This window comes from Phoenix dactylifera, chromosome 5, assembly GCF_051530095.1.
Source record: "Phoenix dactylifera cultivar Ajwa chromosome 5, Ajwa_hap1_PhDact_Kaust_v1.1, whole genome shotgun sequence".
NCBI lineage: Eukaryota > Viridiplantae > Streptophyta > Magnoliopsida > Arecales > Arecaceae > Phoenix > Phoenix dactylifera.
Genome location: NC_143194.1, coordinates 1,464,382 through 1,488,393, shown reverse-complemented (window position 1 = coordinate 1,488,393; position 24,012 = coordinate 1,464,382). Strand labels below are relative to the sequence as shown.

The following is a 24,012-nucleotide window of genomic DNA, read 5'->3' as shown; positions in this document are numbered from 1 at the left end:
TCCAAGATCAAAGTCTCAATACCTTGTTCCTGCGACGTCAAGCCACGACCATAGTGACGATGGTGGGCAGCATTCGGGATAAAGAAGAAGGAAGAACAGCAACCCTTGAGGCCCGAGTTTGGTAGTGGAAGTTGAAGGAATGCCGGAGGACTTAAATAGGACCGAGATCAAACACCCAAGACTCTATCGGCATCGGGCTCCCACAAGGAGTCGAGGAGGAAGATGACTCCCATCGGGAGTTTATCTCCTCCCCAGCACATGGAGATACAAGTGCTAAGTTTAAGAATTTCATTTATTTTCTTCTGTAAACCTGCCTTTGGGCCCTAGTTAAGACACCAAGTCGAGCCACAGAGGCCAGGCACGCCCAAAAATAAACTCCAGGCCAGTCAAATGGCCAGGCCTGTTTCTTTCTTAAGCTGAAAAGAGGCCACGTTCATCCAGAGCACCAAGCTGCGGCCCTTCTCCTTGGGGAAGAGGGGAGTTGGTCTCCCTGTTGGTGGCAGAGGAACTGTGACGAAAGCATCAAAGAGGTGGATTTTATTTCAGAATAGGCCCGTGTATACCCTTCTTTCTCTTCCTTAGATGGATCGTGATGTGCCGAAGTCTTCCCAACTCTCACTGAGGAGTGAGGTTGAGAGTAGGCGTGTAAGGGCCCACATTTTTTGGGGCTTGGGCTAGCCCGACACACCTGAAACGGGAGGGAGACTCCCGAATAGAGTCTTCCCTCCCCTGTTTCTATTGCTCCCATGAATCCACCGGAAGAGGAAACAAAGAAAAAAAAAAGAGAGAGGGAGACGGGATCAAATCCTACCTTATTTGAATCAATTTACATCTATAAAAAAAAGAATCTCTTCCCCTCTTCCTTAGGGCATCAACCGAGAGTCTTTCCACAAAAAAAAAAAGGGGAGAAAAGAGGGATTTGGAGTTCTAGGCGATCCGTGGGAGAAGCTCGGGTTGCTCGCCGTTGGACCAGCCGGAAAGGCTCGCCGGAGGCAAGGTGAGCACCCTCGCCTCCTTCTCCTTCGTCTTTAGCTATTATTTTCTTGGGGATGTGGCCGGGAAGCCGCCGGGCTGATGGGGAAAGCCGAGCCTCTGTTCGGCCTTCTTCCCTTCCGTTCCGGTTGGCCATCGCCGGGCGTGGCACCACCATGGGGCGTCGCCGGCCATGGGCCGCCGGTTGCCAAGCACTCTCCTCCTTTCCGTCGGGAAGGAGGAAGGAAGAGAGAGAGAGAGAGAGCCAATCTATCTCGTCTTTGTTGTTTTATTGACGGGGAGAAGAAGGAAGGGAGGGAGAGAGAGAGAGAGCCGACTCTCTCTCTTCTTTGTTATTTTATTTTCTCCCTCTAGTTGCTGTCTCTTATTAGTCTATTTTCTCTCTAGTTACTCTCTCTTATTGCTATGATTTCTCTCTAGTTTAATTTAGGGAGATCATGGACTGTTGGTTGGTCCTGGGGTGATAGATACTGGTGGATCCTTTAGAGGATCCATAAAGATTTTTGGGTTGCCAGATATTTTGGATAATTTTTAATGATGACTTGATTCCGTAGGGGAACAATTTGTTGGACGAAAGGACGCTGAGCAGGGTTCTGCATATCCGGATTTATAGATCGCCGTGAGGGTGGGTGATTAGTCTGTCCGAGTTAACAAAGGGTAAGAATCCTTGTATGCCAATCCTACATGATATAAATATTTTTGCACTATATATGTTTGATATGCTATGATCCAGACAAAGCAAAATAGTTTTATATTAAATTATATTTTGATCGTGTTGGCTTGTAATTGGTATTATGATGGATGCATGTATGTGTATAACCTATACCTGCATAATTGGATTTATGGATGTGGCGGTATGGACTAATCATATTATATTGATTGCCCTGTCACGGGCTGGAAACGTGACCATGGTTAGTCTCGGTCGGAAATGTGGAAAAGGGAATGGATGTGTGTTTGTGAATTGATTAAATGAATAGGAACTTTGGGCTTATCTCGTTATTATTGATTGCCCCATCACAGGCTGGAAATGTGATATTATCGATTGCCTCGTCACAGGCTGGAAATGTGATGCTATCGATTGCCCCATCACAGGCTGAAAATGTGATACCATCGATTGCCCCGTCACAGGCTGGAAATGTGATACTATCGATTGCCCCGTCACGGGCCGGAAACGTGACCGGGATGTAGCCCAAAGTCGGAAAGATAATTGATCCGGATCAAGTTAATATAGAATGGAAAGAAAAAGCATTGAAAACATTAATGAAGATTTATGAGCTATCGTATGCTATATCATTTTTGTGTGGTTGAACTTTCATTGATATTTGATGTACATACTTATTTGAGCCTTTTTGATAGCCGGTTTATGATTTCATGAAATGTGAATCGATTTGTCGTGGCCTTCAAATTCATATTATTATTGTGTTGGTTTGGATGCGTAGGGATTCTTACTGGGCTGTAAAGCTCACCCCCTCTTCTTCTTTTTCTTTACCAGAGTTACATGATGCATTGATTTGGACAGGATGGGCGCAGAGTGCAAGTACCCGAGTCATTAGTTAGTTGGTTTGTTTATCTTTCTTTGATGTTGATGAACATTTGAAGATCTTGTAATTGAACTAATTTGTTTATCTGGTGTGGACATGTTGGATTTGTCTATTTGAATTACTAAATTAATTGTGGATTTATTGAAATTTTTGATAATCATAGGCCTTGCATGATCTTTAGGGCACTGCTCTAGGGCTCATGCGGCCGGTCGCGTGCCGGACCCGGGTGCTGGGTTCGGGGCGTGACAGAGTGGTATCAGAGCCAGGTTAAGGTATCCTAGGGTTTAGGTTCAGGTGAGTATGAGTGGAGAATTATGATAGGAAAACTATCAGAGCCTTGGTTTATAAACACCTGAGATTGTAACAGAAATGATATTATAATCATAGGTTTAAGACCACTAGGGACTGTGGCCTTAGTAGCATTAGAGTTTGAGGTTTAAGATCATTGGGATTAGTGACGAAATTAAACCAAAGCATAAGATTAAGATCATTTGGGGTTGCGGCAGAAATGTATTATAGCTTAAGGTTATGATCACTTTGGACATGAAGAAAGTAGTAGAATTAAATTCAATGCTTATGTATAAGATCACAAGGCATTGTGATAAAATATATGTATTGGGTTTGATATTCGACAAGTATAGAAGGACTGGATAAATTGTCTTTGATCATGATAAAAGAGGATTAGACCTAAGGCAAGTATAGGAAAGTTAGCCTTGGCATATCGGTTATATCATGTTCAGATGTTGGGTAGGTGACCTGAAAGTTCAAACATAAAATGGGTGTAGATGTGATAGCACCTTTGGTTTTGTTGGTAATTATTAGAGTAGAGTTTGTGCATGGATCTATCATAGCATTGGAGTGAGCTAAGAACGATTTTTCATAATATTAAAGCAGATTGTTGTTCGAGGTTAAATCTGTATATGAGATTATATTTGGTATTGACATGTTTGGATATTTTAATAGGTGTATTTCTATTGGTGGGTTAAATTCTTAAGGCTAGCATGCAAATTGGTGGAGAATTCTAATTACTTGAATTTGTATATTCAGATTAGGCTACTGAATTTTTTTTCATAATTGTTGGAGACTATTGGATGTGTTAACTTGAACGCAAGTCTAGATTTATGATCTAACCAGGAATCTTTGTTAAATACAATATTTGGTAGAGATTTCGATTTCGAGATGCTTATATGAGTTATCACATGTAGCATTGATGTTAAACATTAAGAATCTTAGTGAAGAAAGATTTGGAGGATAATGGAGTTAATTCTACTCATAGTAATATTGGCTCAATGACTTCTAACCCATTGAATTTGAAATAAATCTTTTTTTTTGGAAAGAAGATCAACGTAGATTGTCTAATCGAATTGCTAAGGAAATCCAAGGTTAACTTATTTTAAATTAAATCTAGATGTTTTGAATTCTAAAATGGTTGTGAAGATTATATAGTAATCTTGAACTTGATTAATGGCTTGAGGGTTAGTTATGATTAGTATACTCTACATAAATTGAGGATAGAGAGATCTGGAGGTTCTGCTCAATTAAAGTTTTGAAATTTAGATTTTCTTACTCCCGATGCAAAGCGATAATTCGGTCTTAAATCATTTAGAGGCTCTAGAGTATTGAATTAAATCAGAGTACGCAGCAGAAGTGTGGTGGTTTGAGTTATTTTGAAATTGGTTAAGGACATTAATATTTGATCTAAAAGGTATTATGATGGAACACTTGAGTTAGTTTCTAATAGAGGAGAATGTTGTTGATTCTATGGATGATCTAGAGGTAGCTATGTAATTTTCACCAGTGGTTCTTCCTTTGTTGACAACTTTTGGAAGAAACTTGGGCATCTTAAATTTAGCGTTAACGGTTGATGATTCCTTGGTTGGTCTTAGACTTGGAATATTTTAACATGAATCTTCTATTTGTTGGGATGATGTGGGTAAGAGAAAATCATTAGGCTCAGAGATAGTGCAACAGACCATATATAAGGTGCAGGTGATCAGAGAACGACTTCATATAGCTCAGAGTCGTCAAAAGAGTTATGTTGATAATAGAAGGAGAGAACTGAAATTTTAATTGGAGAATCATGTTTTCTGGAGAGTATCACCCACTAAATTGAGCTCTAAGTATGTTGGTCCGTTTGAGATTTTGGATAAGGTTGGAGATGTGGCATATCGAATGGCTTTACCACTGACTTTATCTAGTGTGCACGATGTATTTTATGAAGAAATACATCGCAGACCCGAGCTATGTGGTAGCATATGAGCCATTACATCTACATGAGGATTTGACCTATGAGGAGTTCCCAACACGAATCATGGACAGAAAAGATCAGGTACTACGGCATCGAACCATTCCTTTTATAAAGGTACAATGAAACAATCATACGGAAAGAGAGGCTACTTGGGAGCTCGAAGAAGAGATGAAGGTCAAGTATCTGCAGTTATTCGAAACCTCAGGTGTATAAATTTCGAGGACGAAATTTTTTTTTAGGAGAGGAGAATGTAAGGGCCCACATTTTTTGGGGCTTGGGCTAGCCCGACACACCTGAAACAGGAGGGAGACTCCCGAATAGAGTCTTCCCTCCCCTGTTTCTATTGCTCCCATGAATCCACCGGAAGAGGAAACAAAGAAAAAAAAAAGAGAGAGGGAGACGGGATCAAATCCTACCTTATTTGAATCAATTTACATCTATATAAAAAAAGAATCTCTTCCCCTCTTCCTTAGGGCATCAACCGAGAGTCTTTCCACAAAAAAAAAAGGGGAGAAAAGAGGGATTTGGAGTTCTAGGCGATCCGTGGGAGAAGCTCGGGTTGCTCGCCGTTGGACCAGCCGGAAAGGCTCGCCGGAGGCAAGGTGAGCACCCTCGCCTCCTTCTCCTTCGTCTTTAGCTATTATTTTCTTGGGGATGTGGCCGGGAAGCCGCCGGGCTGATGGGGAAAGCCGAGCCTCTGTTCGGCCTTCTTCCCTTCCGTTCCGGTTGGCCGTCGCCGGGCGTGGCACCACCATGGGGCGTCGCCGGCCATGGGCCGCCGGTTGCCAAGCACTCTCCTCCTTTCCGTCGGGAAGGAGGAAGGAAGAGAGAGAGAGAGAGAGCCAATCTATCTCGTCTTTGTTGTTTTATTGACGGGAAGAAGAAGGAAGAGAGGGAGAGAGAGAGAGAGCCGACTCTCTCTCTTCTTTGTTATTTTATTTTCTCCCTCTAGTTGCTGTCTCTTATTAGTCTATTTTCTCTCTAGTTACTCTCTCTTATTGCTATGATTTCTCTCTAGTTTAATTTAGGGAGATCATGGACTGTTGGTTGGTCCTGGGGTGATAGATACTGGTGGATCCTTTAGAGGATCCATAAAGATTTTTGGGTTGCCAGATATTTTAGATAATTTTTAATGATGACTTGATTCCATAGGGGAACAATTTGTTGGACGAAAGGACGCTGAGCAGGGTTCTGCATATCTGGATTTATAGATCGCCGTGAGGGTGGGTGATTAGTCTGTCCGAGTTAACAAAGGGTAAGAATCCTTGTATGCCAATCCTACATGATATAAATATTTTTGCACTATATATGTTTGATATGCTATGATCCAGACAAAGCAAAATAGTTTTATATTAAATTATATTTTGATCGTGTTGGCTTGTAATTGGTATTATGATGGATGCATGTATGTGTATAACCTATACCTGCATAATTGGATTTATGGATGTGGCGGTATGGACTAATCATATTATATTGATTGCCCTGTCACGGGCTGGAAACGTGACCATGGTTAGTCTCGGTCGGAAATAAAGTGGAAAAGGGAATGGATGTGTGTTTATGAATTGATTAAATGAATAGGAACTTTGGGCTTATCTCGTTATTATTGATTGCCCCATCACAGGCTGGAAATGTGATATTATCGATTGCCTCGTCACAGGCTGGAAATGTGATACTATCGATTGCCCCATCACAGGCTGAAAATGTGATACCATCGATTGCCCCGTCACAGGCTGGAAATGTGATACTATCGATTGCCCCGTCACGGGCCGGAAACGTGACCGGGATGTAGCCCAAAGTCGGAAAGATAATTGATCCGAATCAAGTTAATATAGAATGGAAAGAAAAAGCATTGAAAATATTAATGAAGATTTATGAGCTATCGTATGCTATATCATTTTTGTGTGGTTGAACTTTCATTGATATTTGATGTACATACTTATTTGAGCCTTTTTGATAGCCGGTTTATGATTTCATGAAATGTGAATCGATTTGTCGTGGCCTTCAAATTCATATTATTATTGTGTTGGTTTGGATGCGTAGGGATTCTTACTGGGCTGTAAAGCTCACCCCCTCTTCTTCTTTTTCTTTACCAGAGTTACATGATGCATTGATTTGGACAGGATGGGCGCATAGTGCAAGTACCCGAGTCATTAGTTAGTTGGTTTGTTTATCTTTCTTTGATGTTGATGAACATTTGAAGATCTTGTAATTGAACTAATTTGTTTATCTGGTGTGGACATGTTGGATTTGTCTATTTGAATTACTAAATTAATTGTGGATTTATTGAAATTTTTGATAATCATAGGCCTTGCATGATCTTTAGGGCACTGCTCTAGGGCTCATGCGGCCGGTCGCGTGCCGGACCCGGGTGCTGGGTTCGGGGCGTGACAAGGCGTGTATGCTCCTCCTTTTTCTTCATCAGAAGGACGTGGACCTGGGACCCGGGTGCGTAGCTTTCTTCCCACTCTCACTGAGGAGTGGGGAAGGCCAGGTGGGGTATTGTGTTCAGGGCCCCGCCCAAAATAGTTAACCGCAAGTTATTATTTAGAAAGATATTATTTATATTTTTTGATTTTGTATGAGTATACAAAATTTATGCACAGTATTATTTAAGTTTTTTGATCTTATGTAAATGGAATTAAACATATATCCACACGGATGCTTACACTGTAGGAGAAACTCATATATAATAACTGTACATATTGGAACAAGGAGGGCTCCTCTAACCCGGTCATCCCCCGACCCCACTTCACAGTGAGGGACTCGTATCCCTCTTCTCATACAAAATCCACCCTCTTCTCATACAAAATCCACCCTCTCCTCGAGGACCCGGGTGTCATCTCTTGCCGCCCCCAACCCCTCCCCCTCCCCACCCCACCCCCAACCCAACTCCCCAACTCCAGGACATGGGTCTTGACTGAGTACACCCTTCATCCCAATAAGAGCGGCAAAACTAAGGTAGTAGAACGTTACCACATGAATTAGTTTATGATGCACCATCCTAACAGCTCTTTTAATCGGTGATGCTGCCTTTTCGTTTGGTTCAAATTGAGTGCAGAAGGCCATCTGCGCAATCCAAGAGGAAGGAAGCTCGAGGCAGTAGACCGGTCTGACCACATTGCCAGTTATAAAGCTTTCTATCGATATCTTGCCGTCGATGTCCTCCATTTATGTTACTTACGTTGTTCTTGTTTAACATGTCATGCAAAACTTTGTGGTTCGGTCGTTGGATCTGGTCCAAGATGTCGTTTATCTTTTTTTTTTTTTCTATAGTCGTGTATCCCCTGCGATTTCGTAATAATTAATATGTTTGCAGTTCTATATTCTTTCATGCGGCAGGTATTGTTTTGTATCCTTAATTACAACGATTTTTAGTCCTACTGCTCAATAACAAGCATAATTCCGTCTGGTTAACCAGAGAATCAGTTTGGGCGGGGTGGAGTAAGGGCCAAATCAAGCAAAGTTATAATAATAGATTGGTATTGACACGGAGCAGAGAACGTTAGTCCATAAAAAGTTCTATGAATTGAAGGATTTTTTAATGTAAAGGGGAGGAGGAATGCTAGATCAAACTACAACCAATTTCAGCTGGTTATGGCAGATGATTGTAGCTCTCAGAGTAGAAACGTTTTGGTGGAAAGTTAACTGGGTTAGATTACCATGCAAAAAGCCAAAAAGGTTCTACAAACTAGAGGACTGCACCACATCAACTCATATTCTGGCTTGTGTGCTAGAGTTACAGGAGATATCAATCACTGCTTGCTTCGTTGCCCATTTGCATATCATGTCTGGAACGATCTGGGGAAAGTTTCCCCGCAGATTCCTCATCTCAATTCTCTGCAGAACCTAACTGATCACTGTGCTGATCCCCAACTGTCTGATTCTGAGAGAACTATTTCTGCTTATGTTGGCTAGGGAATCTGGGCTGCACGAAATGATCCCAACTAAGTAATCCCAACTACACATTATCTCTTGCTCCACATCTTGCAATGGAATTCCATAAAGCAAGGTCAAATGAACTCGAACCAAATGATCTGCAGCAGTGGGGTGCCGACAGCTCCATGAACTCATCTATTTCAACTTCATTGTTGGTCTCTTGGGTTTCTCCTCCCTATGGTGTGTCTTAGGTAGCTTTGATGTCTCTTGGAAGAACGGTGCAGGAGCAGTATTCATCATTAGAAACCATGCAAGCTATGTTTTATATGCTGGAGCAAGGAGATTTTCAGTGCTCTGTTCCTCAGAAGGTTCATCCATTTCCCTCTCCATGTTACCTCTTTCCTCCTCCGTACTTCTCAACTCGCTCTCTCTCCCCATATTTCCCCCTCGCCTTTGCTACTCTCTTTTCTCTACCATTTTCTCCATCTCAGAGATCTATAGCTTCCTCTCTCCTCTCTCCTTCCATTCTCCAGTCCACCTTCAATCTGGCTGGCAACTCACTCTCTCCTCTACTCCACTACCCTCTCCCATCCCCTCTCTGTTCCACCTCCTTTCTCTTATTTACTCTCTTGTCCAGCCTCTCATTCCCTGCTTCAATCGGAAATCATGAGCCGGGGTTGCAGTAACTATCGTATATATATAAAAAAAACCCTTCCTACAAATATGTAAGGTATCTCATCACAATATCACAAAGTAATAGTAGGATAAATAATCAATTAAATCAGTCTAATATTTAAATAACCAAAATCCAAACTTAATGTATCATAAAATTTCAATAATAACCAACAATCTTACATCAAACTTCAAAAAATTCTAATCTAAAATAAAGAGACTAAAACTCTGCTTCGAGTCACTATTCCGAAGCGTATCCTCATTCCATCTTAGTTCTCAGGATCTGTAAAAATAGTAAGATATCAAGTAATGAGCTAGATAGCCTAGCAAGTAATGAACACTTTAACTAGATAAATGAGACAATAAAATAAATAATAATTTGTAGAAAATAAGCATATGAAATTTTCATCGGTTCAAAACTAAATCTAGATATATAGCATTATCAAAATATTATACATATCAAATTTAATCTTTCTCAAAATTTAAATTTTATCCATAAATCCAAATTCTTTCAAAACATCTGGTTCATCTTGTTAGCCATAAACTATGATCATAGTTGTTCTTACCTTGTTATTGCTCCTGTTGAAATTAAGGATGCACTCAGTCATGACCCAAGATGTTGAGACCACTTCTCTTGTGTTACGCAGCACGCATACAGCAACTGCGGCATGAGTAGTTGAGCTTCTTGAGTTCAGCTCAAGTGACATGACGCTGTCTCATGTATCGCAGCATAATAAATGTATTGTTTCCAAAAACTAAACAAAATAAAAATGAAAATATAAAACAAAGGAAAATAAAAAATGGAACCAGAGTCATGTCCCGATCCTTGTTGAAGGGTAGTGAGGAGGAGTAGGCATTCCAATCTCCTCAAGCAAAGGGGTCGAATGAGGATGACTAGGTTGGATGAGGGGTTGTCATTTGAAACCCCCTTCCCACGTTCATCCAGAGCACCAAAGTGCAGCCCTTCTCCTTGGGGAAGAGGGGACTTGGCCTCCCTGGTGGTGGGAGAGGAACCGTGACGAAAGGATCAAAGAGATGGATTTTATTTCAGAATATCGATCCCAACCCAACCCTCACTGAGGAGTGGGGAAGCCTGTGAAGACCCACATTTGAGTTGGGCCGGCCTTTGAACAAGGGCGGCCCAACACGTACAAGGGGGAGGGAGTCTCCCGATTGAAATGCCTCCCTCCCCTGTTTCGGAAGTATTTCCCCTCCTCCCGAATCCACCGGAAGAGAGGTAATAGGGTGATAAATCCTACCAAATCAGGAAGATCTCCCCTCTCTCCTCCCCTAGGGCATCAACCGAGGGCTTACACACACACACAAAAAAAAAAGAGAGAGAGAAGGGAGATTGGGTTTTACCTTGCCGCGGGAGGAACCGGAGCGGTCGCCGTCGATCCGGCCGGGAGGAGCTCGCCGGAGGCAAGGTGAGCACCTTCTCCTTCTTCTCCTTCGTCTTTGGCTATTATTTCCTTGGGGATGTGGCCGGGAAGCCGCCGGGCTGATGGGGAAGCCGAGCCTCTGTTCGGCCTTCTCCCCTTCCGTTCCGGCCGGCCGTCGCCGGGTGTGCCACCACCATGGGGCGTCGCCGGCCATGGGCCGCCGGCTACCAAGCACTCTCTTCCTTTCCGTCGGGAAGGAGGAAGGAAGAGGAAGAGAGAGAGAGAGAGCCAACTCTTTGGCTCTCTCTCTTCTTTGTTGTTTTATTTACGGGAAGAAGAAAGAAGAGAGGGAGAGAGAGAGAGCCGACTCTCTCTCTTCTTTGTTATTTTATCTTCTCCCTCTAGATGCTGTCTCTTATTAGCCTGTTTTCTCTCTAATTTAATTCAGGAAGATCATGGATTGTTGGATAGTCTTGGAATACTAGATTTTAGAGGACCCTTTAGAAGATTAAACAGGGGTCCTGGATTATCATATATCTTGAGTAAATTTTAATGATGATTTGGTTCTGTAGGGGAACAATCTGTTGGACGAGAGGACGTTGAGCAGGATTCTGTGCATTCCGGTTCTTTATCGTCGGGAGGGCGGGTGATTGGTTGTCTAAATTTTCAACAAAGGTAAGGATCCTTGTACGCCAATCCTGCATGATATAATATTTTTATATCTACATATGTATGATATGCTATAATCCAGATAAATCAAAAATAGTTTTATATTAAATTATATTTTGATCGTGTTGGCTTGTGGTTGATATTATGATCGTATTCGCTTGTGGTTGGTATTATGATGGATGCATGCATGCGCATAACTTACACCTACATAATTGGACTGATGGATGTGGTGCTCTAAACTAACTATGTGATATTGGTTGCCCCGTCACGGGCTGGAAACGTAACCGTGGTTAGTTTAAAGCCGAAAATAAATATAAATGAATTGATGTGTGGATGTAAACTGGATTGTATGAAAAGGGACTTTGGATTTATCTTGTTATTATGGCAGGCCCCGTCACAGGCTGAAAAATGTGGTACTTTGGTAGGCCCCCTCACAGCCTAGAAATGTGGAACTATAATGTGCAGGCCCCGCCACAGGCTGAAGATGTGATACTTTGGTAGGCCCCCTCACAGGCTAGAAATGTGGAACTATAATGTGCAGGCCCCGCCACAGGCTCAAAATGTGATACTTTGGCAGGCCCCATCACAGGCTAGAAATGTGGAACTATATTGTGCAGGCCCTGCCACAGGCTGAAAATGTGATAATTTGGTTGCCCCACCACAGGCTGAGAAATGTGACTGAGATTTGACCCAAAGTCGGAAAGATAATTAATCCGAATCAAGTTGAAGAAAAGGCATTGAAACTATAATACAGGTTTATGAGCTATCATGTGCTATATCATTCTTGTGTGGCTGGACTTTTATTAATGTTTTATGTACATACTTATATTGATTATTTGAGCTTTGATAGCCGGTTTATGACTTCATGATATGTGCATCGACTTGTCGTGATTTTCAGATTTATATTATTATTGTGTTGGTGTGGATGCATAGGGATTCTTACTGGGCAGTAAAGCTCATCCCCTTTTCTTCTTTCTTTTTATCAGAGTTGCAGGATGCTTAGATTTGGATGGGATGGGCGCAGAGTGCAAGTATCAGAGTCATTAGCTAGTTAGTTTGTTGTCCTTCTTTGATGTCGATGAACATTTGAAGATCTTGTAATTGAACTAATTTGTTTATTTGGACATGTCGGACTGCTCTATTTGAATTACTAGATTAATTATGGGTTTACTGGAATCTTTGTTAATCATAGGCCTTGCATGATCTTTAGGGCACTGCTCTAGGGCTCATGCGGCCGGTCGCGTACCGAACCCGGGTGCTGGGTTCGGGGCGTGACAGAGTGGTATCAGAGCTAAAGGTTAAGGTATCCTAGGGTTTAGGTTCAGGTGAGAGTGAATGGGGAGAAGAATATTAAATGACTTACTAAAGTACCCCATAGGTACATTTTCTTTGCAATCTTAAAATGTTTAAAGTAACTTGTGTAGGTTGATATGGCACGAGGGAGTGGACGTGGGCGTAATAGGAGGCCGACTCACTTTGCCGATGGCTCCGCTGCTTGGACGCCCTCCGAACAACAAGAAGGTGTTCCACCCTCGCCAGCCAGGAGTATGCACCCGCAGGAACACCACGTCAACCCTGTTGGTAGTGCTCTGGAAATGGGAACCCCGGAAACTCCAAGGACAGGAACCTCGGGTGAGCCTGGAATTCAGCCTAATGAACCACTGAGTGCTTCTCAGATGATGCAAACAATGATGCAACAACAAGCTACTTCCCGTTCAGACATGATGAGAATGATGGAGATGCAACAACGCTTCATGGAACAGCAGCTACAATTTATGCAGCAACAGTTACAACATCAGCAGCAGCAGGTGACTCCTCAGTATCTACAGGGGGCCACAAGTCGACAAGAGCATCATGTCAGTTTGGCAGAATTCAAAAAGTTTGCACCTTCAGCTTTTAAAGGCACTTCTGACCCTTTAGAGGTTGAGACTTGGCTGAATGAAATGGAAAAAGTTTTCAATGCCCTGAGATGCCCTGATGAGGATAGGGTCACTTTTGCTACATTTATGCTGCTGGGAGAAGCGGATATTTGGTGGAATGTGGAAAGAGGAAAATGGGACAGAATGCTACATCTTTGACTTGGGAAGGATTTAAGAAGCTTTTCCGTGATAAGTATATTCCCCAAAGCGTGAGACGGCAGAAATTTCGAGAGTTTACCCGGTTAGAGCAGGGGAATATGACGGTCGCAGAGTATGCTGCAAAGTTTGAGGAACTGACCAGGTATGCCCCAGGACAGGTGGAGAATGAAAGAGAACGAGCTGAAAAGTTTGAAAGTGGACTTAGAGCCCGAATCAGACAACAGATGTCTACCTTCGAGCTTTCTTCCTACAAGGATGCGGTTAACAAGGCTTTGGTAGTTGAAAGGGGCTTGAATGACACTCAAGAAGAGAGGGAAAGAATTTTGAAAAAGAGAAACAGGCAAGCTGAGTTACAAAATAAGCATGGCAAAAATACTGAATTCAGGCCCAAGAAACAAACTACTGTGAATGATAAGGCTCAGCGCAAGGATACTGTGAAATGCTATAGATGTGGCGGACCCCACTATCAGAGCGATTGCAACTGGTTCAATGGGAATTGCTTTTCGTGTGGCCAGCAGGGCCACAGGGCAAATACATGTCCTAATCGCAGTGAGCAACAGGCTCGACAAACGTCTCAGCCTATTTCGGGAGCTCCAGCAAATCAAGTATCTCAGAATGAACAACAACGAGGAGGACAGCAGAGGCCTAGAACTCAGGGTCGAGTCTATGCTCTTACACAACACGATGCCGACGCCTCTAACACCGTGGTGATAGGTACAATTGAAATCTCATCCATGAATGCCTATATTTTGATTGATCCTGGAGCTACTCATTCTTTTGTATCTGCTGATTTTGTTGGAAGAAATAGTACATTGATTTCCTTGCCACTAGAGACTGAATTGTGTGTCTCCATCCCTAATGGAGATGTAATCTTAGTTAACTTTGTCTGCAAAGATTGTATCCTGAATATTGAAGGCAGGGAAATGAAAGTAGATTTACTAGTCCTAGGGATGAAGGATTTCGACATGATCCTTGGGATGGACTGGTTGGCAGCATATCATGCCACTGTTGACTGCTTCGAGAAAACAGTAAAATTTTAAATTTTTGGTCAGCCAGAGTTTACTTTTAATGGCAACAGAATGTTACCTCCGCTAAAAGTAATTTCAGCCATACAGGCTAAGCGACTCCTTCGAAAAGGTGATGAAGGATTCTTAGCCATGGTAATGGGCACCCAGCTGGAAGAACTCAAACTAGAAGACATTCCTATTATGAGGGAATTTCCTGGTGTCTTTCCAGAGGATTTGCCAGGATTATCCTCTGATAGAGAGGTTGAATTCTCCATTGATTTGATTCCTGGCACTGGACCGATTTCTAAGGCCCCATACAGGATGGCTCCAGCTGAATTAAAAGTGCTAAAAGAACAACTACAGGAGCTGTTGGACAAGGGTTTCATCAGGCCTAGTGTTTCTCCTTGGGGTGCTCCTCTACTATTTGTGAAAAAGAAAGATGGCAGTTTCCGGCTTTGTATAGATTATCGAGAAATAAATGGAGTAACAGTGCGGAACAAATACCCTTTACCGAGAATTGATGATTTGTTCGATCAGCTGCAAGGGGCACAAATCTTCTCAAAACTTGATCTACGCTTCGGATATCACCAGTTGAGAATAAAGGCTGAAGACATACCAAAGACAGCATTCAGAACTAGATATGGACACTATGAGTTTTTGGTTATGCCCTTCGGGTTAACAAATGCACCAGCAGCCTTTATGGATCTTATGAATCGGGTGTTCAAACCCTACCTGGATCAATTTGTGGTAGTATTTATTGATGACATTCTAGTCTATTCCAAAAGTCCACAAGAGCATGAGGAGCATTTGAGGATAGTATTACAAACTCTTAGAGAAAACAAGCTTTATGGCAAGCTGCAGAAATGTGAGTTCTGGTTAAACAGTATCACCTTTCTCGGGCACGTGATCTCCAAGGATGGCATCTCTGTCGACCCAAAGAAAGTAGAGGCAGTAGTTGATTGGAGTAGACCTACTAATGTGTCCGAGGTGCGCAGCTTTTTGGGAATGGCGGGATATTATCGGAGATTCGTTGAGGGATTCTCTCGTATTGCCATGCCTCTATCTCGTCTAACCCAAAAGCAAGTAAAATTTGAATGGAAGGAGGATTGTGAGCAAAGTTTTCAGGAGTTGAAAAGACGATTGGTGACAGCTCCGATATTGGCCCTTCCATCTGGAACAGGAGGCTTCAGCATCTATAGTGATGCATCACACAAAGGTCTTGGCTGTGTTCTTATACAGAATGAGAAGGTGATAGCCTATGCTTCTAGACAGTTGAAACCATATGAGCTGAATTACCCTACTCATGATTTGGAATTAGCAGCTGTGATCTTTGCTTTAAAAATATGGAGGCACTATTTATATAGTGAACATTGTGAAATTTTTACGGACCACAAGAGCCTGAAGTATATTTATACTCAAAAGGAGCTGAATTTGAGGCAAAGGAGATGGCTAGAGCTATTAAAGGATTATGACTTAACTATTAATTACCATCCGGGAAAAGCAAATGTTGTGGCCGATGCTCTAAGCAGGAAATCTTCAAATAAATTAGCGGCCTTGATCACTACACAAAGAAACATTTTGTTTGACCTAGAGAGATATGAGATTGAAGTACGACTGCATGATCCTCAGTTATGACTTGCTAATCTTATGGTACAGCCTACCTTGATTGAGAGAATTAAGTCATCTCAAAAAGAAGATTCAGAATTACAGAGGGTAAGGGGAACAGTAGAAACTGGTGTCCAAAGTGAATTTCATGTGCATGAGGATGGTTCTTTAAGATTTGGTAGCAGATTGTGTGTCCCAAAAATTTTAGAACTAAGAAATGAAATTTTAGAGGAGGCTCATAGCTCGGCTTATACAATGCATCCAGGAGGCACAAAGATGTATCAGAATTTAAAGAGACATTTTTGGTGGAGTGGTATGAAAAAGGATATTGCTCAATTTGTGGCTCAGTGTCTAGTATGTCAGCAGGTAAAAGCAGAACATCAGAGACCTGCGGGACCATTACAGTCTCTACTTATTCCTCAATGGAAGTGGGAGCATATCACCATGGACTTCGTGACTAGCTTGCCTAAAACCCTACGAGGTAATGATGCCGTGTGGATAATTGTTGACCGGCTAACTAAATCAGCACACTTTTTACCTTTCAGAGTTGGTTTCTCCATAGAGAGATTGGCAGGTTTATATATAGAGCATATTGTGAAGTTGCATGGGGTCCCAGTTACCATTGTGTCAGATAGAGACAGTAGATTTGTATCACAGTTTTGGAAGAGTCTTCATAAGGCTCTTGGAACCAAATTGAGCTTTAGCACAGCTTTTCACCCCCAAACCGATGGACAGTCAGAAAGAACCATCCAGATTTTGGAAGACATGTTGAGAGCCTGTGTCATGGATCTAGGAGGAGCGTGGGATGGCCACTTATCATTAATAGAGTTCGCTTACAATAATAGCTATCAAGCAAGTATACAAATGGCTCCTTTTGAGGCGTTGTATGGCCGGAAGTGTCGATCTCCTATTTGTTGGGATGATGTGGGCGAGAGGAAATTATTAGGTCCAGAGATAGTACAACAGACTGTTGATAAGGTGCAAATGATCAGAGAACGACTTCGTACAGCTCAGAGTCGCCAGAAGAGTTATGCTGATAATAGAAGGAGAGAATTGGAATTTCAAATTGGAGATCATGTTTTCTTGAGAGTGTCACCTACAAAAGGTGTGATGAGATTTGGGGTTCGTGGCAAATTAAGCCCTAGATATGTTGGTCCGTTTGAGATTTTGGACAAAGTTGGGGAGGTGGCGTATCGACTGGCTTTACCACCGGCTTTGTCTAGTGTGCACAATATTTTTCATGTGTCAATGTTGAAGAAATATGTCCCAGATCCGAGTCATGTGGTAGCATATGAACCATTACATCTTCAGGAGGATTTAACCTATGAAGAGTTCCCGGTACGAATTGTGGATAGAAAAGATCAGGTACTACGACATCGAACCATTCCTTTCGTGAAGGTACAATGGAATAATCATACAGAAAGAGAGGCTACTTGGGAGCTCGAAGAAGAGATGAAAGTCAAGTATCCGCAACTTTTTGAAACCTCAGGTATGTCAATTTCGAGGACGAAATTTTTTTTAGGAGGGGAGAATGTGAAGACCCACATTTGAGTTGGGCCGGCCTTTGAACAAGGGCGGCCCAACACGTACAAGGGGGAGGGAGTCTCCCGATTGAAATGCCTCCCTCCCCTGTTTCGGAAGTATTTCCCCTCCTCCCGAATCCACCGGAAGAGAGGTAATAGGGTGATAAATCCTACCAAATCAGGAAGATCTCCCCTCTCTCCTCCCCTAGGGCATCAACCGAGGGCTTACACACACACAAAAAAAAAAGAGAGAGAGAGAGAGAAGGGAGATTGGGTTTTACCTTGCCGCGGGAGGAACCGGAGCGGTCGTCGTCGATCCGGCCGGGAGGAGCTGGCCGGAGGCAAGGTGAGCACCTTCTCCTTCTTCTCCTTCGTCTTTGGCTATTATTTCCTAGGGGATGTGGCCGGGAAGCCGCCGGGCTGATGGGGAAGCCGAGCCTCTGTTCGGCCTTCTCCCCTTCCGTTCCGGCCGGCCGTCGCCGGGTGTGGCACCACCATGGGGCGTCGCCGGCCATGGGCCGCCGGCTACCAAGCACTCTCCTCCTTTCCGTCGGGAAGGAGGAAGGAAGAGGAAGAGAGAGAGAGAGCCAACTCTTTGGCTCTCTCTCTTCTTTGTTGTTTTATTTACGGGAAGAAGAAGGAAGAGAGGGAGAGAGAGAGAGCCGACTCTCTCTCTTCTTTGTTATTTTATCTTCTCCCTCTAGATGCTGTCTCTTATTAGTCTGTTTTCTCTCTAGTTTAATTCAGGGAGATCATGGATTGTTGGATAGTCTTGGAATACTAGATTTTAGAGGACCCTTTAGAAGATTAAACAGGGGTCCTGGATTATCATATATCTTGAGTAAATTTTAATGATGATTTGGTTCTGTAGGGGAACAATCTGTTGGACGAGAGGACGTTGAGCAGGATTCTGTGCATTCCGGTTCTTTATCGCCGTGAGGGCGGGTGATTGGTTGTCTAAATTTTCAACAAAGGTAAGGATCCTTGTATGCCAATCCTGCATGATATAATATTTTTATATCTAGATATGTATGATATGCTATAATCCAGATAAATCAAAAATAGTTTTATATTAAATTATATTTTGATCGTGTTGGCTTGTGGTTGATATTATGATCGTATTCGCTTGTGGTTGGTATTATGATGGATGCATGCATGCGCATAACTTACACCTACATAATTGGACTGATGGATGTGGTGCTCTAAACTAACTATGTGATATTGGTTGCCCCGTCACGGGCTGGAAACGTGACCGTGGTTAGTTTAAAGCCGAAAATAAATATAAATGAATTGATGTGTGGATGTAAACTGGATTGTATGAGAAGGGACTTTGGGTTTATCTTGTTATTATGGCAGGCCCCGTCACAGGCTGAAAAATGTGGTACTTTGGTAGGCCCCCTCACAAGCTAGAAATGTGGAACTATAATGTGCAGGCCCCGCCACAGGCTGAAGATGTGATACTTTGGTAGGCCCCCTCACAGGCTAGAAATGTGGAACTATAATGTGCAGGCCCCGCCACAGGCTCAAAATGTGATACTTTGGCAGGCCCCATCACAGGCTAGAAATGTGGAACTATATTGTGCAGGCCCTGCCACAGGCTGAAAATGTGATAATTTGGTTGCCCCACCACAGGCTGAGAAATGTGACCGAGATTTGACCCAAAGTCGGAAAGATAATTAATCCAAATCAAGTTGAAGAAAAGGCATTGAAACTATAATACAGGTTTATGAGCTATCATATGCTATATCATTCTTGTGTGGCTGGACTTTTATTAATATTTTATGTACATACTTATATTGATTATTTGAGCTTTGATAGCCGGTTTATGACTTCATGATATGTGCATCGACTTGTCGTGATTTTCAGATTTATATTATTATTGTGTTGGTGTGGATGCATAGGGATTCTTACTGGGCAGTAAAGCTCATCCCCTTTTCTTCTTTCTTTTTATCAGAGTTGCAGGATGCTTAGATTTGGATGGGATGGGCGCAGAGTGCAAGTATCAGAGTCATTAGCTAGTTAGTTTGTTGTCCTTTTTTGATGTCGATGAACATTTGAAGATCTTGTAATTGAACTAATTTGTTTATTTGGACATGTCGGACTGCTCTATTTGAATTACTAGATTAATTATGGGTTTACTGGAATCTTTGTTAATCATAGGCCTTGCCAAGCTGGGATATTGTGGGATGACATACTTCATCTATGATTTTTTTGTTTTTTTTTTGTTTTTGCTACAGATCTATAATTTGTTTAACGGGGCCAGCCCAAGTCGAAGTATAGCCCTAGCCCATTGACCTGGTTGAGTTGGTGAGGAATGCAGCTGAGATTCCCAACCCGATCCGCATCCCCCATATATAATAACTATATATTGAACCCGGTCATCACCCCTTCCCCTCTTCCCAGGGAGGGAGAGCGACTGGGAACGACACTCGTATCCCTCTTCTCATACAAAATCCATCCTCTTTGTCTAAGGAATGGGGTCGCCTCTCTGGCTAGCGAGCGCGCCCTCCCTTAGCACCACCCTGCCCTCTCCTCAAGGACCCGGGTGGCAGCAGCGGGTTTCGTGATTAGAAATGAGTTGGGGCGACTTATTCGAGCTAATGGCGAACTTTTGCTACCCTCATCAGTGCCCACAGCCGAGGCTGACCGCTGCTTGGTTAGGCTTAAAAGGTTATAGTTATGGAGTTATGCACCGAGCATGTATCGCTTAAAGGTGACTCTATTACGGTAATTTCTTGGGTCGGATATTTTATATAACAGCCCAGCACCTTATCCAAAATGGCTAGCCATAATAAGGTATTATTTAGGTTTTTTGATCCTGTATAAGTACTCAAGATCTACCCAACGAATAACTGATATAGAACTAAATACACGCCTGCACGGGTCCTTACATACTCCTCCGTTTCAAGCCCTGGCGTCTTCGTCAGACTAAGGATTCAAATCTAATCACAAACATCATGATCAGCCCATGGTCAGCCCCAATGGATCCGCGTGGCAGTGTCCCCCAATCCACGTAGGTTATGGACCGGGTCTGCTGTGATACCATTCATAACAACCCAGGACCTCACCCAAAATGGCTAGCCATAATGTATTATTTGGATTCCTTGATTCTGTATAGTACCCAATATCTACCCAGTGAATAACCGATATGGGACTAAACGCACGCCTCCATGAATCCTCACGTTTTATCTCGGAAAGCTTCGAGGATGGTGTGTTACATCTCTCATGTCTATATGAGGCTAATCAAACAGCCGATTATATGGCAAGACGTACTCTGCGAGGGGATCTTGTGGGCGTTCTAGATCCTCCATTTGCAGCCACTCTTCAAGTTGATGGGTACAACACTCCTTATATCAGAAATCTATAAATAAATAAGAAAACTATTCTCCACGCTCCGTTGAGTTAAAAGGGTCCTATGAGAAAAATCAACTCCGTCATCTAAATCTATAAGGTCCTATGAAAGGTGTTGTTGGAAATTGGACCCGAGGGCGACCGGTCTGCTGAGAAGGAGGAGCTCCGGCGAGGACTGGCGGGCTGCGTCCTCCATAGGGCCTGCAGAAAGCCGGTGGCCGGGGTTTTCGGCGCCGGCCCTCCGATGCCTAAGTCAGAGGGGGCGAATGTATAAGAAAAAATATATGTCCAGAGTTTCAGCATCCAGCCCCCTCTAAGGTGGGAGGGTTCCCCTTTTATAGAGGGGTACTGGATTACCCGTGATAAGACGGGGCAGAGTTACCATATAGTTGAGCATGTCGTATGAATTAATGCATGATCGTGTGAATTAATGCCTTGCCGTAGGAGATCAGGCCGGAGCCAAGGAGTTGTCATGGCTGATCAGACGCAGCCGAGCAGATTTGCCGTGGAGGGCTTGAGATCTGTAGATAGCAGGAGCCATGCGCATTAATTGTTGGATAAGCTGGAGGTCTGCGGAGACCACGCGCATTAATTGTTGAGTAAGCCGGAGGTCTGCAGAGACCACGTGCATTAATTGTTGAGTAAGCCGGAGGTCTGCAGAGACCATGCGCATTAATTGTTAGTGGCGGTGGCAGGGGACGATCTCTGGTCGAGCTGCAGAAGGATGTGACCGCGGCGGGTGGATGGTGAGGTCGGGCTTCCGAGGTCGAGAGTTCCTAGGTCGGGCGCCTGGTCGAGCGCCAGGTCGGGTGTTTGAGGTCAGGCACCTGGTCGGGCGTCCGAGGTAAGGCGCTTCCGAGGTCGGGCGCTTCTGATCACGTGCTGGCTCACGTGCTTTGGGGGGACTTGTATTTCCCCCAACAAAAGGTAATATGAAGGTGAGTATAACCATTCTTCATAAATCTATAAGGTCCTCTGGGATTGCAGTATCAAGCCAATCATGGAAGCAAGCTCTTGGAAATTCATTTTGCTTTACCTTCAGGTTTTATTATCTTGTCTTCCTAAACAGGATGCCTCCATGAATGAAGCAGACAAATATTGGAATCTCTGTTCGACCTCTGCGTTCATAAATTTGTTATGCTGTGTTTCTCAGAAGAAAGGGCCCGATCTTTCCATCTCTAGAATCTTTTATATAAATCTTTAAGGATTGCTTAGAATGATCTTGATAGCCTTGCAGGTATTCCAGAAGTTCTGTTAGCAAATACACGAGGCAATTTGTTCCTTTGGGTACTCTTACTTTGTCTTTAGGCTATCATGAGATTTTCTAGGAATTACAGCTACCTAGAATCTATGGGTCTGAATTTCTATCAGCCAATTTGTTTCCCCATTGTGTTCTGCGTGGTGTTTTCTCAACTGTATGCCGTGCTTATGGCCAGATGTCCTGTACTTCCTTTATTAGAAATGCATAAGCAGGTGATATCGATGCAAAGAATTCATATTACTGCTCTACGTCATTGCATATTTCTTGCTTGGATGTATTCCCTGTGTTCACCAGGGGATTCAGGGAGACGTCATTTTCCGCTCAATATTCCAAGCCTTTCATCCGTTGAAGTAGGAATAGTCATCGCCCCGTGTCCTGATAGGACATATTGACGCCTCCTCTCTCAATAAGAAAAGAGGTAGGAAAAGAAAAATTAGCTATAATTGTCCTGCAAAATACAGAATCCAAACGGCGAACAGAACAATGCACAGAATTGAGAGAGAAAAAGAAATTGAAATTGAACACAGAGATTTACGTGGTTCGGCAATGTGCCTACGTCCACGGAAGCGAAACGGTCGTAACTTTCACTATAACCAAATAACAAGGGTTACAAGATATTTATAGCTAAACCCTAATTCTAGAGTCCCAATCCCTATTAGCATCCCTGGTAAAATAAAATATTACATAATTATCCTAAATATAAATATATTCCGTCGCTTCGCTCCGCTCCGTTAGAATACTAGTGTACCACTCAAATAAGAATATTACTTAATATGAGCCACTTATTCTAACAATAATACAGTACAGAAATAGTGGAAGAAGTACTCTCAAAACATAGGAAGAGGACAAAATTATCTATCACAAGAACAACTGAGCAGGAAGCATGGAAATCCATAAATAGGAAATCAGCAAAGGCTACTTTCGATGGGAAAAGGTAAAAAATATTCTCAAGCAAATAGAACAATTGCCAATGTTGCAGGAAATCCAAGCCTGGAGCAACAGCTTCACATTATCCATCATAGCAAAGGGAACAAGCGCACACCATGCTTATGGAGCCTGATAGATGCGGCCCATATGCTTATCTAGACACGTAGAAGGACAAAAAGAAGAAAAAGCAAAGAATACATAAACTGTTCTAAAGACACAACGAAACATATAACAATCGCCCCCAGGCTTGCAATCCGATAGAGCTCAAACAGCTTCGTATTGGCTGGTCCCTCGGCCTTGGCCTGCTCTTGTCTTACGCAGCACGCATACAGCAAACTGTGCTCATGGGAAAGAGGAAAAAAGAAAAAAAAAAAAAGAGAAAAAATCAGCACTAATCTGCGGCATAAGTAGTTGAGCTTCTCATAAGTAGTTGGAAATAAGTAGTTCAGTTCAAGTGGTATGACACGGTCTCATGTCTCGCAGCATAATAAATATATTGTTTGCAAAAACTAAACAAAATAAAAATGAAAATATGGAACATAGAAAAATAAAAATGGAACCAGAGCAGAGCGGGCATCTGTTCTTACCTTGTTGTTGCTCCTGTTGGAATTAAGGGTGTACTCGGTCATGGCCCAAGATGTTGAGACGTATTCTCCAGAAGGTTCTGGTCGGAAGAAAAATTTGAATTCCTGCTTGTACCCCACAATCTCGCTACTCTGATAGATGGTCTTTTGTCCCTCTCTAGAATTCCAGCAGCCCCTCCCGTCGACGGTGCACCGATCTCGAGTCGGTGGACCCCGCACCGGCCTGTAGAAGCACTCTGTGTAGTAGTACAGTCTTTCCAAACTGCGAACGTCTACAGGAGCCACATCGAGCAAG

General features: G+C 43.0%; 3 long non-coding RNA genes and 1 pseudogene across 5 annotated transcripts; 3 read left to right on the top strand and 1 right to left on the bottom strand.

Annotated features, from left to right (window-relative positions):
* Positions 1–650: 650 nt before the first annotated feature.
* On the top strand, positions 651–7,063 carry LOC149753432 (uncharacterized). Of its 3 annotated transcripts, XR_016413107.1 has the most exons (4): positions 651–997; positions 1,548–1,650; positions 2,486–6,037; positions 6,876–7,063. It is a non-coding gene; the product is annotated as an uncharacterized LOC149753432 (long non-coding RNA). The 3 variants fall into 3 exon arrangements; XR_016413106.1 differs by lacking the exons at positions 651–997; positions 1,548–1,650 and having other exon boundaries at positions 1,659–5,384; positions 5,935–6,037; XR_016413105.1 differs by lacking the exons at positions 651–997; positions 1,548–1,650 and having other exon boundaries at positions 1,659–6,037.
* A 2,360-nt stretch (positions 7,064–9,423) lies between these two features.
* LOC149753431 (uncharacterized) lies at positions 9,424–11,074 on the bottom strand. Its single transcript, XR_016413104.1, has 3 exons — positions 10,693–11,074; positions 9,897–10,041; positions 9,424–9,613 (listed from the first exon to the last, which is right to left on the bottom strand). It is a non-coding gene; the product is annotated as an uncharacterized LOC149753431 (long non-coding RNA).
* A 340-nt stretch (positions 11,075–11,414) lies between these two features.
* On the top strand, positions 11,415–14,499 carry LOC149753430 (uncharacterized; annotated as a pseudogene).
* A 3,533-nt stretch (positions 14,500–18,032) lies between these two features.
* Positions 18,033–19,721, top strand: LOC120111801 (uncharacterized). Its single transcript, XR_005513197.3, has 2 exons — positions 18,033–18,568; positions 19,549–19,721. It is a non-coding gene; the product is annotated as an uncharacterized LOC120111801 (long non-coding RNA).
* Positions 19,722–24,012: the final 4,291 nt, after the last annotated feature.